Here is a 12,258-nt window from a genome sequence, read left to right as displayed (position 1 = left end):
GAAGGGATACCTTTTAGTACATATTAAATCATACAATTTGCTGCTCTCAATAAAGTTCACGTTGATGTTCATGTATTTTTTATTGACAATCTAGATAATTTTTCTTTTGCTCACTACACATCAACCCATGCTGTCCTTGTCCTAGTTGTTCTCTTGTGATAGGCTATTTGTGAACCCTCCTGTGACACTGATTGGCGCTTCCTTCAACATTTGTGTGTAGAGTATGCGTCTATGAGCATTCTTATGTATTTTTAAATATTACTATCTATCTATCTACATATATATATATAGTGGTCGAAGTGGAAATTTTGAAGTGGGGGTATGCTAAAGTCAAGGATGTAATTATGGCGCGAGCTCCAGCAAAGGGGCGTGGTCACCCAAAGGGGGCATGGTCACCCAACAAGGGGGCGTGTCCCGTGTAGTAGTACCCCTTATACTATCTAGTACTGGTGCCCCTTTCACCTTATAGCACACGGTACGAGCCGAAATTCACATTGTAGCACACTGAATGAGCCGAAATTCACATTGTAGCACACTGAATGAGCCAAAATTCACATTGTAGCACACTGAATGAGCCGAAATTCACATTATAGCACACTGAATGAGCCGACATTCACATTGTAGTACACTGAATGAGCCGAAATTCACATTATAGCACACTGAATGAGCCGAAATTCACATTGTAGCACACTGAATGAGACGAAATTCACATTATAGTACACTGAATAAGCCGAAATTCACATTATAGCACACTGAATGATCCAAAATTCACATTATAGCACACTGAATGTACCGAAATTAACATTATAGTACACTGAATGAGCCGAAATTCACATTATAGCACACTGAATGAGCCGAAATTCACATTATAGCGCACTGAATGAGCTGAAATTGTGACAGCAGGGAGAGAGAGAGTGACGACAGGGAGAGAGAGAGTGAAGACAGGGAGAGAGAGAGTGACGACGGAGAGAGAGTCACGACAGTGACAACAGGGAGAGAGAGTGACGAGAGTGACGACAGTGACAACAGGGAGAGAGAGTGACGACAGTGATGACAGGGAGAGAGAGTGATGACAGTGACGACAGGAAGAGAGAGAGTGGCGACAGGGAGAGAGAGAGTGGCGACAGGGAGAAAGAGGCGACAGGGAGAGAGAGTGACGACAGTGACGACAGGGAGAGAGAGTGACGACAGTGATGACAGGGAGAGAGAGAGTGACGACAGGGAGAGAAAGTGACGACAGGGAGAAAGAGTGAAGACAGTGACAACAGGGAGAGAGAGTGACGACAGGGAGAGAGAGTGACGACAGTGACGACAGGGAGAGAGAGTGACGACAGGGAGAGAGAGTGACGACAGTGACAGCTGGGAGAGAGAGAGTGACAGGGACAGGGACGGTAACGACAGAGAGAGAGGTGACAGCAGGGGAACATTACCTCATTTGTTGCTGGTGGCTGGCAGCGGTGAGCGGTGGGCTGCTGACGGCGGTGAGCGGTGGGCTGCTGGCGACGGTGAGCGGCGGCGGGCGGCTGTGAGCTAGTACAGCGCTCTACACAACCGCCGCGCAGGGACGGGGAGCAACATGTGCAGCAGGATGGCCACTTCCCTTACCTCCTGCTGCACTTTCAGTTCCGCATTTCCGGGTCAGTGGAAGAAGTGGCGGTATACCATACCGCCATATACCGCCCCACTATGACCACTGTATATATGTGTATATATATATATATATATATATATATATATATAAATTGCACACATATTCTGCAGTGCTGTACATGGAATATTCAGTCATTCTCATCCAGTGGAGCTTACAGTCTGTGGGCCTGATTTAGAGTGCTATTTGCATCGCTCCTACATCTTTGGACTTAGCAGCAATGAGAGAATATGCTAATAGTGCAGGAGGCGTCTGAGGACAAAAGACGTCCCACTTCAGACATTGCAGATTCAAGTGCGGTGTCTGATGATGCAGCATTGGATCACCATCGTGTAGACATGAGCAGGAGCGGTCCTTGGTGCGGGCAAGCAGTGCCTTTGCCCGGGGCGCTGCGGCCTGGGGGCGCGGCCGCAGTCACCCCGGAGGCACCGCCGCCTGCCTGCACTCCGCTCCCCGCTCCACGGCTGCAGCAGACGCCGTGGGCTGTGTGGGCGTCCGCTGCAGCCGGCTCCAGGCACAGACACTAGAGGTCGTTATTGACCTCTAGTGTCTGTGCGGCGCTATGGGAGAGACGTCATTGACGTCTCTCCCATAGAGAGGAGCAGGCGGCCAGACTGACGGAGCAGCAGCAGAAGAAGAAGCAGGAGCGGGGCAGTGGTAAGTATTGTTTTTATTATTTTGTGTGTGTGTTTGTAAGCGGGGGGCACAGCGACAGGGGGCAAATAAAGAGGGGGCACAACAACTGGGGGCAAATAAAGAGGAGGCACAAATACTGGGGGCAAATAAAGAGAGGGCACAACTACTGGGGGCAAATAAAGAGAGGGCACAACTACTGGGGGCAAATAAAGAGAGGGCACAACTACTGGGGGCAAATAAAGAGGAGGCACAAATACTGGGGACACAACTACTGGGGGCAAATAAAGAGGAGGCGCAAATAAAGAGGGGGCACAACTACTGGGGGCAAATAAAGAGGAGGCACAAATACTGGGAGCAAATAAAGAGGGGGCACAACTACTGGGGGCAAATCAACTGGGGGGCACAGCTACTGTGAGCATAACTGGCCACGCCCCTCCCCTATGAAGCCACGCCCCCCGCACACTAACTGTTTTGCCACGGAGAGGGGGGGGGGCACCAGTGGAAACTCTCGCACTGGGCGCCACAAGGGGTAGAACTGGCCCTGGACATGAGCCATCTGAGTAAGCCCATTTGTACTCAGAATGGCCATCTGAACTCCACAGCCGAGGCCAGTAAATCTGTGTTGGAAGATGCAGACATGGGCCTTGGCACAACTAGAAAATAGGGTCACCATGCCCCCGTTTTCAGACAACCTGTAACACAATAGTTAAGAGCTGATTGGATTGTACTTTTTTCTACTGGTCGCAGTGGGAATTTTGATTTGGGGGTACAAAAAATGTACAAGTCTCCAATAGGAAAAAACACACACATAGGCCCACACAGTAAAAAAAAAAAAAACACTGAAAAAAACATACACGCATAGGCACCAATAGGAAAAATCACATACACATAGGGGGGTATCCAAGTAGCTGCAATAATGCAATCCATGATTGGGGCTAAAGTTATCGCACCTATCTCCCGAAAAATCAGCTTATCACAGGCTGCATGTTCCCTATCCGCACCTATCCTATTCCAAAATGGTGATAACTGGATTTGCGCAATATATCTAGCTGGCAAAACCAGAGATAAGTATAGGAGAAAGGCGGAAAGCTGCCTGTTCCCCCAAAAAAGCCAAACTAATATAGAAAAACATTTTAGAAGTCTATTAGTGGCCATAATAAAACTATATGGTGTCATTAAATTGTTTAAAATGGCTGTTATAGGCATAATTTTTTAAATGTGAAAAAATTATAGAAAGCATTTTTTTAAGCATAATAAGTGCTTATTAAATTTGGGGTACATAAAAATGGATATAAGTGTATATTATATTTTAGGGGACTTTAAAAAAATGTGGAGATAGACTGATTACTCCCACCTGCAAGTCTAAAAACACTTGTCACACTCGGCACCCCAGTATACCTGTGCCATACCTTGTACCCCAATTTCTATCGCTTTGCATCTTTTGACTCCAAAAATGACGTAATTATTGGCCAATTAAAAACATCTTTGAAAATAATTAAGAACATCCTTAAAAAGAATTAAAAACATCTAAGTGCCTAACTAGTCATTCAAGGGAGTGTTCCACGGGTTCTGAACCAAATCCCCATATTTGTACCTTTAAAATAGGGATTTTGCACTACTTATCCCCTGCTCAGAGATGGTGAAGAGAAATTTGCGATAAACCCTATGGAGACTTATCGCCGATAACTTTTTGCAACTAATTGGATACAGAGTTATCACAAATGCAATAAAATATAGCGAAACTGCGTTATCGCGGCTAATTGGATACCCCCTATAGACATCCACAAGAAAAAAAGCTAACGCATAGGCCTCCATAGAAAAATAATAAAATGCATAGACTATGCATGAAATAAAACACATAGTCCCCACAAATAATAAAACACATGGACCCCACAGGAAAATAATAAAACACATAGGTTTTGTATAAAAAAAAAACCAAATACATTTATTATTTTAAAATAATAAAACTTGTAAGCTTTGAATGAAAAAAAAACATACACACACAGGCACTGAAATTAGAAAAAACACACAGGCTGCGGTAGGAAAAAAACATACACTTAGACCCCCACAGGAAAAAACACACATAGGCTCCCACAAGTAAAAATACACACATAGGTACTGATAGGCGAAAACACACATATAAGCACTGATAGGAGAAAACACACACACATAGGCCCCCCCATAAAGTAAAAAACACACACATATATACACATAGGCCCCCATAAAGAAAAAATACACACACATAGGAACCGATAGGAGAAAACACACACACATAGGTCCCCATAAAAAAACACACACATTGGCCCCATAAAATAAAATAAAATCACATAAGTGGGGCCAAAACTAGGATTTCTGTCACCCAGGGCAAGGCGAAAATTGGCACCCCCCGGCAGCAGAGTACAGTACAATTTAAAAAGCACTGGTGTATCAGTGTTTATTTAGAGACGGCACAAAAAACTAAGTAAAGGAAGAAAAATAAAATAAAATGGGGAACTTAAAAATGAAACCAAAAAAATTAAAAGAATAAAAAAAACAAAATAAATAAATAAAAAATCAAGAAAAATATTAAAAACACAAAGCAAAAAAAAATACTAAAAACAATCACAAAGAACCAGCAATACACAGTGTACCTCTATGATGACACTGAATATAAAGTTTATAGATCTCTTGAGTGACAGGGTGCCTGCATAAGCTGTGCAGGATATGTAATTTAGACTCGCCCTGTTCTTTCCCTAGTAATCGCCGGATTCTTCCCGGGCCACCTCCCCTTGCTGTCTGCAGCCTTGTGCACAGTAACTGCTCCAGTGATGATAATAGTGTCCGTAGCAGTCCCCGGCAGCTTCCACTCCACTCCCTGCTCCACCTCACACCGCTCCCTAGACACAGAGCTCTGGCATTTTTGAAAGGGCGCAATGCCTCATGGGATTTGTAGTTTATCTTTCACTGCTCAGACTCTGGGAGGTAAAAAGATTAACTACAAATCCCATGCTGCTCCTCTTCCTTCTCTGGTTTGCCGGGCACAGAGACGATTCTAGACCTTGTTTTGCCTCCCCATACCAAACAGTCATGCGTCACAAATAGGGGTGTGGCTTCATGGGGAATCGGTGTGGCCACAGAATAGTACCAATTCAGATTATACTGCACAGTAGTGTCCGTCAGTCACATTACACCACACAGTGGTACCCCTTATACACATTACGCCAGGTAGAGCCCCTTATGCAACACAGGCAAAACAAAAACACAGGGGAAATAAACCTAATTCAAGCCCTTTACATTATTTGACATTTTTCCTCCGTATAGTAATGCCCCTTACACATGATGCCACACATTGTAATGCCCAATCCACATTATGCCAAATACGTAATGACGATTCCACATTACATCTAGCATCTGAAGTGGAGCAGGGGGACAGACACTAGAGATCAAGCAGGACCTCTAGCGTCTGACTGTCTCCCTCAATCGTGTCAGCTGCAGCGTGCACCCATGCAGCCCATGGCGCCTGCTGCAGCCGGGGTGCAGGCGGCGGGTGCCTGCGGGCGCACCCTTAGGCCGCAGCACCCCAGACACCTGCCTGCTTTTCCACACCTAAAACTACTCCTGGCCGGGTGCTGGTCTGACATGACAAGGTCCCAGTGTCCCCACTAACTGGCGCCTGGATCACATGCTCCCTTAGCTACCCCCCAAGTTGTGGCCCTGAAATAGACATAAGAGGAGAAAATACCCACACACATAAGCCCCCATTAAAAAAAAAAAAAAAAGACACACACGTATAGGTACCAATTGGAGAAAACACCAATAGGGACCAGGGAAATGTCCAGATGGCAAACAGTAATGTCCTTAACAGAGAGTTCTCTAGGAATGAGCAGGCAGTACTATGCAGAAAGTGAGGGACTTCAGTGAGTGGACCATTTAAAACAGTCAGATCCCCAGTAGTCACAGGAAAAGGTGGAAAGGAAGCAGTGACTCGCCCAGTTATAACAGGAGCTGATACACCAGTAGCTGACTACGTGAGGTCACTGGCACCCAGATGTTGTAGATATGTCAACAGACAAGCAGCAGTGGGTGTGGATGCCTGGACCCGCCGAGGGCAGCACCAATCATCCCGCAGGAGGCTACACTGCCACGAGGGAGATCCACAGCACTGGCAGCAGGATGGAGGCACGAGGGCTGGGAGCCAGGAGCAGCATGCAGGACACTCCCTTGCTGCATTGCCGCTTGCTGTACAGGCAAATTTCGGGGCAGTGGTGCAATCAAAGTGCCAGTATGTTATACCGCTGAATACAGGCACACTTTGACCACTGATTTAATCACTCTTCAAGGTTTAGTGCATAGACCACGAAAGACAAATTTCCTTTTAAATACTGTTTTTGAAATACTATTTTTGTTTACACCATAGAAAATAAGATGAACAAATATATGCTGTGAATGACACTTTTATATCCATAAAACATATTTTTAAAGAGGTTTTGAGACAGTTTTCTTGTAACGTGAGTTCTGATTGCAAATATTACTTTGATCCGCTGAATCTCACAGCAATAGAATCTTCCTTAAATATCACCTTGACGTTGGGCATGTTATTGCAAAGGACCAGTTCTTATCTTATATCTTGTTGTCCAGCTTACCAGAACAACCAAATATGGGAGGTTTAGATGCATTAGCAATTCGCATTTTCACCTTTTTGACTTGCCATGAAATTTCGTCTGACTTATATTAGTGTGAAATATTATGAGCCTAGCTCTAGTGTAACATTATTATTTCTGTCAATCACTGCCCCTGTTGATCTATGCATTCCTTTATCCTGAGAGATTTTTCCTAGTGGAAATGCAGTGTCTGACAGACCACATAAAGGATTTTCCAAATGAGCAGGGTGATAGAATCAAAATGCATGAGTGCTTTCGGGCTTGTTTGTTTATTTTGGGTAGTAAGGTTAATCCTCAGTGTTTTGGAAGTGAATTGTAGAGTGAAGTTTATTCCTCTTTGAGCCACTCAGTGTGTTTCCATGCAAGACCAAAAACTTCAAAGAGCAAACTACAGACTGTTGGAAAATATATGATGATATACTTCTAGAACTGGCAAAGTTATGGTGAAAAAAGGGGAACTATAGAAATGGACTATTTCAGGAAAGACAAGTAGCTTCTACAGCAAGGATGGACAGTATTCTTTTGCTGAGCAAATCCTTTGCCGATGTTCACCTAACCTTGAAGAACCACAAGCCATTCATCTTTTAAAGCCATAGACATCATTCAACAGACATATTTATCATATATAGATCATAACTTACCACAACTTTGAAATTGTGACTGCTATCTATCCATAGTGATGTTAAAAATTGAAGATGGATCCAGGTACTATGGGGTCTATTCATGAAGCAGTGAAAAGAGTGGAGAAGTGAGCCAATGGAGAAGTTGCTCATGGCAACCAATCAGTGTTGAGGTAACATCCATAAAGTGTATTCTGTAAAATTATACGTACCAGTTGATTGGTTGCCATGGGCAATATCTCCACTGGCTCACTTCTCCACTCTTTTCACTGCTTCATGAATAGACCCCTATGTTTTTCTAAAGATGTATAGAGGCCTTGTATATGATTATTTTTTTCACTATATTATTAGTTGGATAGTATGGCAGAGGAGCTCTGCTAGAGAGCCTTCTGTAATGTAATAAAGAGCGCTATACAATCTTTGTTCAAATATAAGACAAATCATTCCACATGTAGCACTTGTTATTATGTAGTGTCCTCCCCCAAACAAATAATTCGTTTTTGCATTATAATAAATCTGAGAATGTTTCTGTGTTTTTTTGTAAAATTAAACAAAAACAAAAAGTTGCAAACGTGTCCTTTTGCCTAAAGAAGCTGTGTTCATTAAGTCTGCGCTCCAGCTTCAGGGATGACTCGGACTTGCTTTGTGGATCAGCTGATAACAATAAAAAATGACTATCAAGTAATTAGAGTGACCATAAATTGGCAGCTAAAGCATACTTGCCTACCTGACCCTCTCCATGAGGGAGAAAATGCTCTGTTCCTGGACTTTCCTGGTAATGTATGATTGCCATCACCTGTGGTGAAACACCTTTCTTATCAATTAACTAGCCCCCCCAGCACAGCTTGCACTGACCAATTGCCCTGCCTCATAGGTGTGACCACACACCCCGCCAGGAATTGTCACAAGAAAAGCTTCTTTTTGCCCTGCATCCATCCACCCTAGACAATCCAATCTTAGGACAGTCCTCCAAAATCATGACCGTACTGCTGGGTGATATGAACTTGGAGTGTGGTATCTATAACTATGGAAGTGGATAGAACAGGGCTTGTCATGGGTTGGCTGGATTGAAGGTGTGGCCTGGGATATCGTTAGTAATGCTGATAAACAAAAAAATATATTTTTAATTAAATATTAGTAATTCATTGCAGGGCCATAGCTAAGTTTTACCCCCTTTACCTACTGGGTGTGGTATAAAAGATAGTGTCTAGTTAGTCAGTAGGGGTATCCGATTGATAGATAGACAGTGTCTAGTTAGACAGTCAGTAGATAGACACCATATGTTAGACAGACATTAGGTCGATACCCCCACTGACTGGGCCATTTTCTCCTCAGCTTCGGCCTTTGCATGTCTGATTACCTTCTTAGCCTCCTTCCCCCTGATGGATTACATACGTATTACTGGTGGCCAGTGTCATGATCCTGATAGCGTCATCCCGACCACCAGTATGCCGGCAGCGGGCGAGCACTAGAAAGCAACTTGCGGGCTTGCTGTGCTCGCCATGTTATGGGAGAAAAGCCTCTGGCGCTGGGATTCTGGCGGGAAGTATTTCACTGTCTGTCGGGATTCCGGTGTTGGCATCGTGACCGCCGGGATCCTGACAGGCAGTCTAGTGATTGTCTCTCCCCCCCCCCCCCCATACAATATACTCCTCTTTGTCCTCATTAGTTTGAGTCTGCTTATATTTCCTAATGGCCATCTTTTTTACTTTCACACTAGATGATACTTATTTTGTAAACCACACTGGCCTCCTTTTCCTGATGCTTTTCCTAATCCCATTGCCTGGAAATATCAGGAACATCGGTATTCTAAGCAACACTCAGATGGAGTTCCTCTTCTAAGAGGCCTCTCCAGCTGCAAGGGAATTCTGGGCAACACCTAGAAAACAGTCCCTTTTTCTAGCCACCCCTTGTTAACTTTCTCAAACATTGACTACTTGTCACTCACTTTGCGAACAAATCGTCTGTGTACGCTATCGCTATTTATCTCTCATATCTGATGCTTTTCATTTCAAGAATAGTCTGTATTGAAAGTTTTTTTTGCAAATGTAATGCTGCAACTTCCCCTCCATTAATTAACTTGTTGAACAAATTACTTAAACGGCCCACACAAGCTGACCCAGCAGCTAATACAAAAATACATTATTTGAAAGGGTTGGGTATGTGTGACCAATGGTCAGGAGACCGCCAGTCACCATACTGACGTCGGAATCCCGACTTGCTAATGGCCAGCGGAGAAGGGGGGGGGGAGCGGAACTAAGCCCCTTGCAGGCTCGGTGGCTGCGCTCGCCACAGGTTTTATTCCCACTCTATGTGAATAGTCCATGTTAGTCGGCATGCAGACTGTCAGGGATGTAAGGGGACGGGATTCCAGCGTCGGTATTGTGACCACCGGTCACGTTTGCTCCCTCCCATTTGAAACCCTGCCACATTGAAGCCTACATCTTAAGCATGGGATCTGAAGCATGGGGTTAGAACAAAGTTTGAACTGGATTTGGACTTTGGCCTACTCACATTATGTGGTATTACTTCTGTTTTTTTCTTATGCCACCTTGATAATTATTCTGTTGTAAATATGTACTTGAGAGACTACATGTGAGAGGACTGCACACTCGAGTGACGGAGAAGCTAGGTTCAGGGGCTTGTTGCAGTTTACTTCATTATTTTACATTTTTAAGTTTTTATTAACTTTGCCATAGTTTCTGTAGTGCTGTCACCATTGTTTTAATACTGCTATTTAATGCTTTTGTGTTCCGCTTCTCTATTTTTTTCCTCCACCTAGATGTTATACTTCCACTAATTGCACACCTTGGCCCTCATTCCAAGTTGTTCGCTCGCTAGATGCTTTTAGCAGCATTGCACACGCTAGGCCGCCGCCCTCTGGGAGTGTATCTTAGCTTAGCAGAATAGCGAACGAAAGATTAGCAGAACTGCTACTAAATAATTCCTTGCAGTTTCTGAGTAGCTCCAGACCTACTCCTAGATTGCGATCACCTCAGTCCGTTTAGTTCCTGGTTTGACGTCACAAATACGCCCTGCGTTCAGCCAGCCACTCCCCCATTTCTCCAGACACTCCCGCGTTTTTCCCTGACACGCCTGCATTTTTAGCACACTCCCGGAAAACGCTCAGTTACCACCCAGAAACGCCCCTTTCCCGTCAATCACTCACCGATCAGCAGTGTGACTGAAAGCGCCGCAGGATCCACAGCAAAACTGCTAAGTTTTTAGTAAAATAACTAAGCGCATGCGCACTGTGTACCATGCGCATGCGCATTTAGCAACAAATCGCAGCATAGCGAAAATCGGCAACGAGCGAACAACTCGGAATGACCCCCCTTGCCAGATGTAGCTTACGCAGTGCGCCCCAGATGGCTGTCTCGGATGGATCTTTCTAGGGTGGGGTGAACAACACGTGGCTCTATTCATGCAGTACATATCATATTACACATGTTCCTTGTATGGCTTATCTCACACATTGTAACTTTTGTAGTCTGCCTGTGATGGCTGCCTCGCCTGGTACGCCCATGTGTGGGATCAAAAACACTTGGAACTGATTGTTATATAAGGCCTCTGCCTCTAGCTTTAGTACACCACAACTTCCCCATGTTGTATAATATTGTCAAGGCATTGCCTATCCTTCCCTAACATAACCTATGCTGCGCACCCAAAATGGCTGCCTCACCGGCTACCTTTCGTATGTGGGTTATGTAACCCATTTAACTTATTAATCAAAATGGCTGCACCAGCCCTGCATTAAGCTCACTGTGCGCAGTGCTGCTTTGGCACATGAACAGAGGTGCAAAATTGCTCCACTGCGTCCAACATCGACACTGCATGCACTACTAAATCAGGCCCATACATGCATATTTCAGTAGTTGGGCAAGCACTCTTGTTCGCTTAACATTATCAGTAAGCCCTATGGATAACATTAGGGTGTTGAAAATTATATTCCCCAAAAGTCTCAGTTTTGTTGTAAATGTCCTGGGTTTACTAACCCAGAAAGGGCATAACCAGGGCAGGTGCTAGGGTGTTCGGCACCCCCCTGCAAACTATAAGTTTGTGACCTCATATAAATGGGAGATGCAGTAGGTGATGCTGGGGAAAGGCAGTGGGTGACAGGCAGTGGATGACGCTGGGGAGAGGCAGTGGGTGACAGGCAGTGGGATATGATGGGGAAAGGCAGTGGGTTACACTGGGGAGAAGCAGTGGATGACAGGCAGTGGGAGATGCTGGGGAGAGGCAGTGAGTGACAGGCAGTGAGATATGATGGGGAAAGGCAGTGGGTTACACTGGGGAGAAACAGTGGGTAATTCTTTGGAGAGTCTGGTAGAGGCAATGGGCAATGCTGGCGAAAGGCAGTGGGTGATACTGGGGAGAGGCAGTGGGAGATGCTGGGGAGAGGCAGTGGGTGACACTGGGGAGAGGTAAAAACATCCTGGCAGCACTCAAACCAACACCCCTTATTCACCAAAGACACAGTAGCAGCCCCCACCCCCCATTCACCACTTACATGCACATTCATCATCTGAGTAGATTTTCTCCATTCTGAAGGCTGGCAGCAGAAATCTGGCATGGCATCATCCGCGTGGGTCCTCTCAGGTCTCCTCTTCATGCAGTAGGAGTAATAGATGCGTGATGATGTCAACACGCCATCTCTTTACCGACGCAGAGGAGGCCAAGTTACTCTACTGCCTGTAACATTGCCCAGCGCCCA

This window comes from Pseudophryne corroboree, chromosome 3 (genome assembly GCF_028390025.1).
Source record: "Pseudophryne corroboree isolate aPseCor3 chromosome 3, aPseCor3.hap2, whole genome shotgun sequence".
Lineage (NCBI taxonomy): Eukaryota > Metazoa > Chordata > Amphibia > Anura > Myobatrachidae > Pseudophryne > Pseudophryne corroboree.
The sequence above is the reverse complement of the archived record's forward strand: the minus strand, read 5'-3'. Positions refer to the sequence as shown.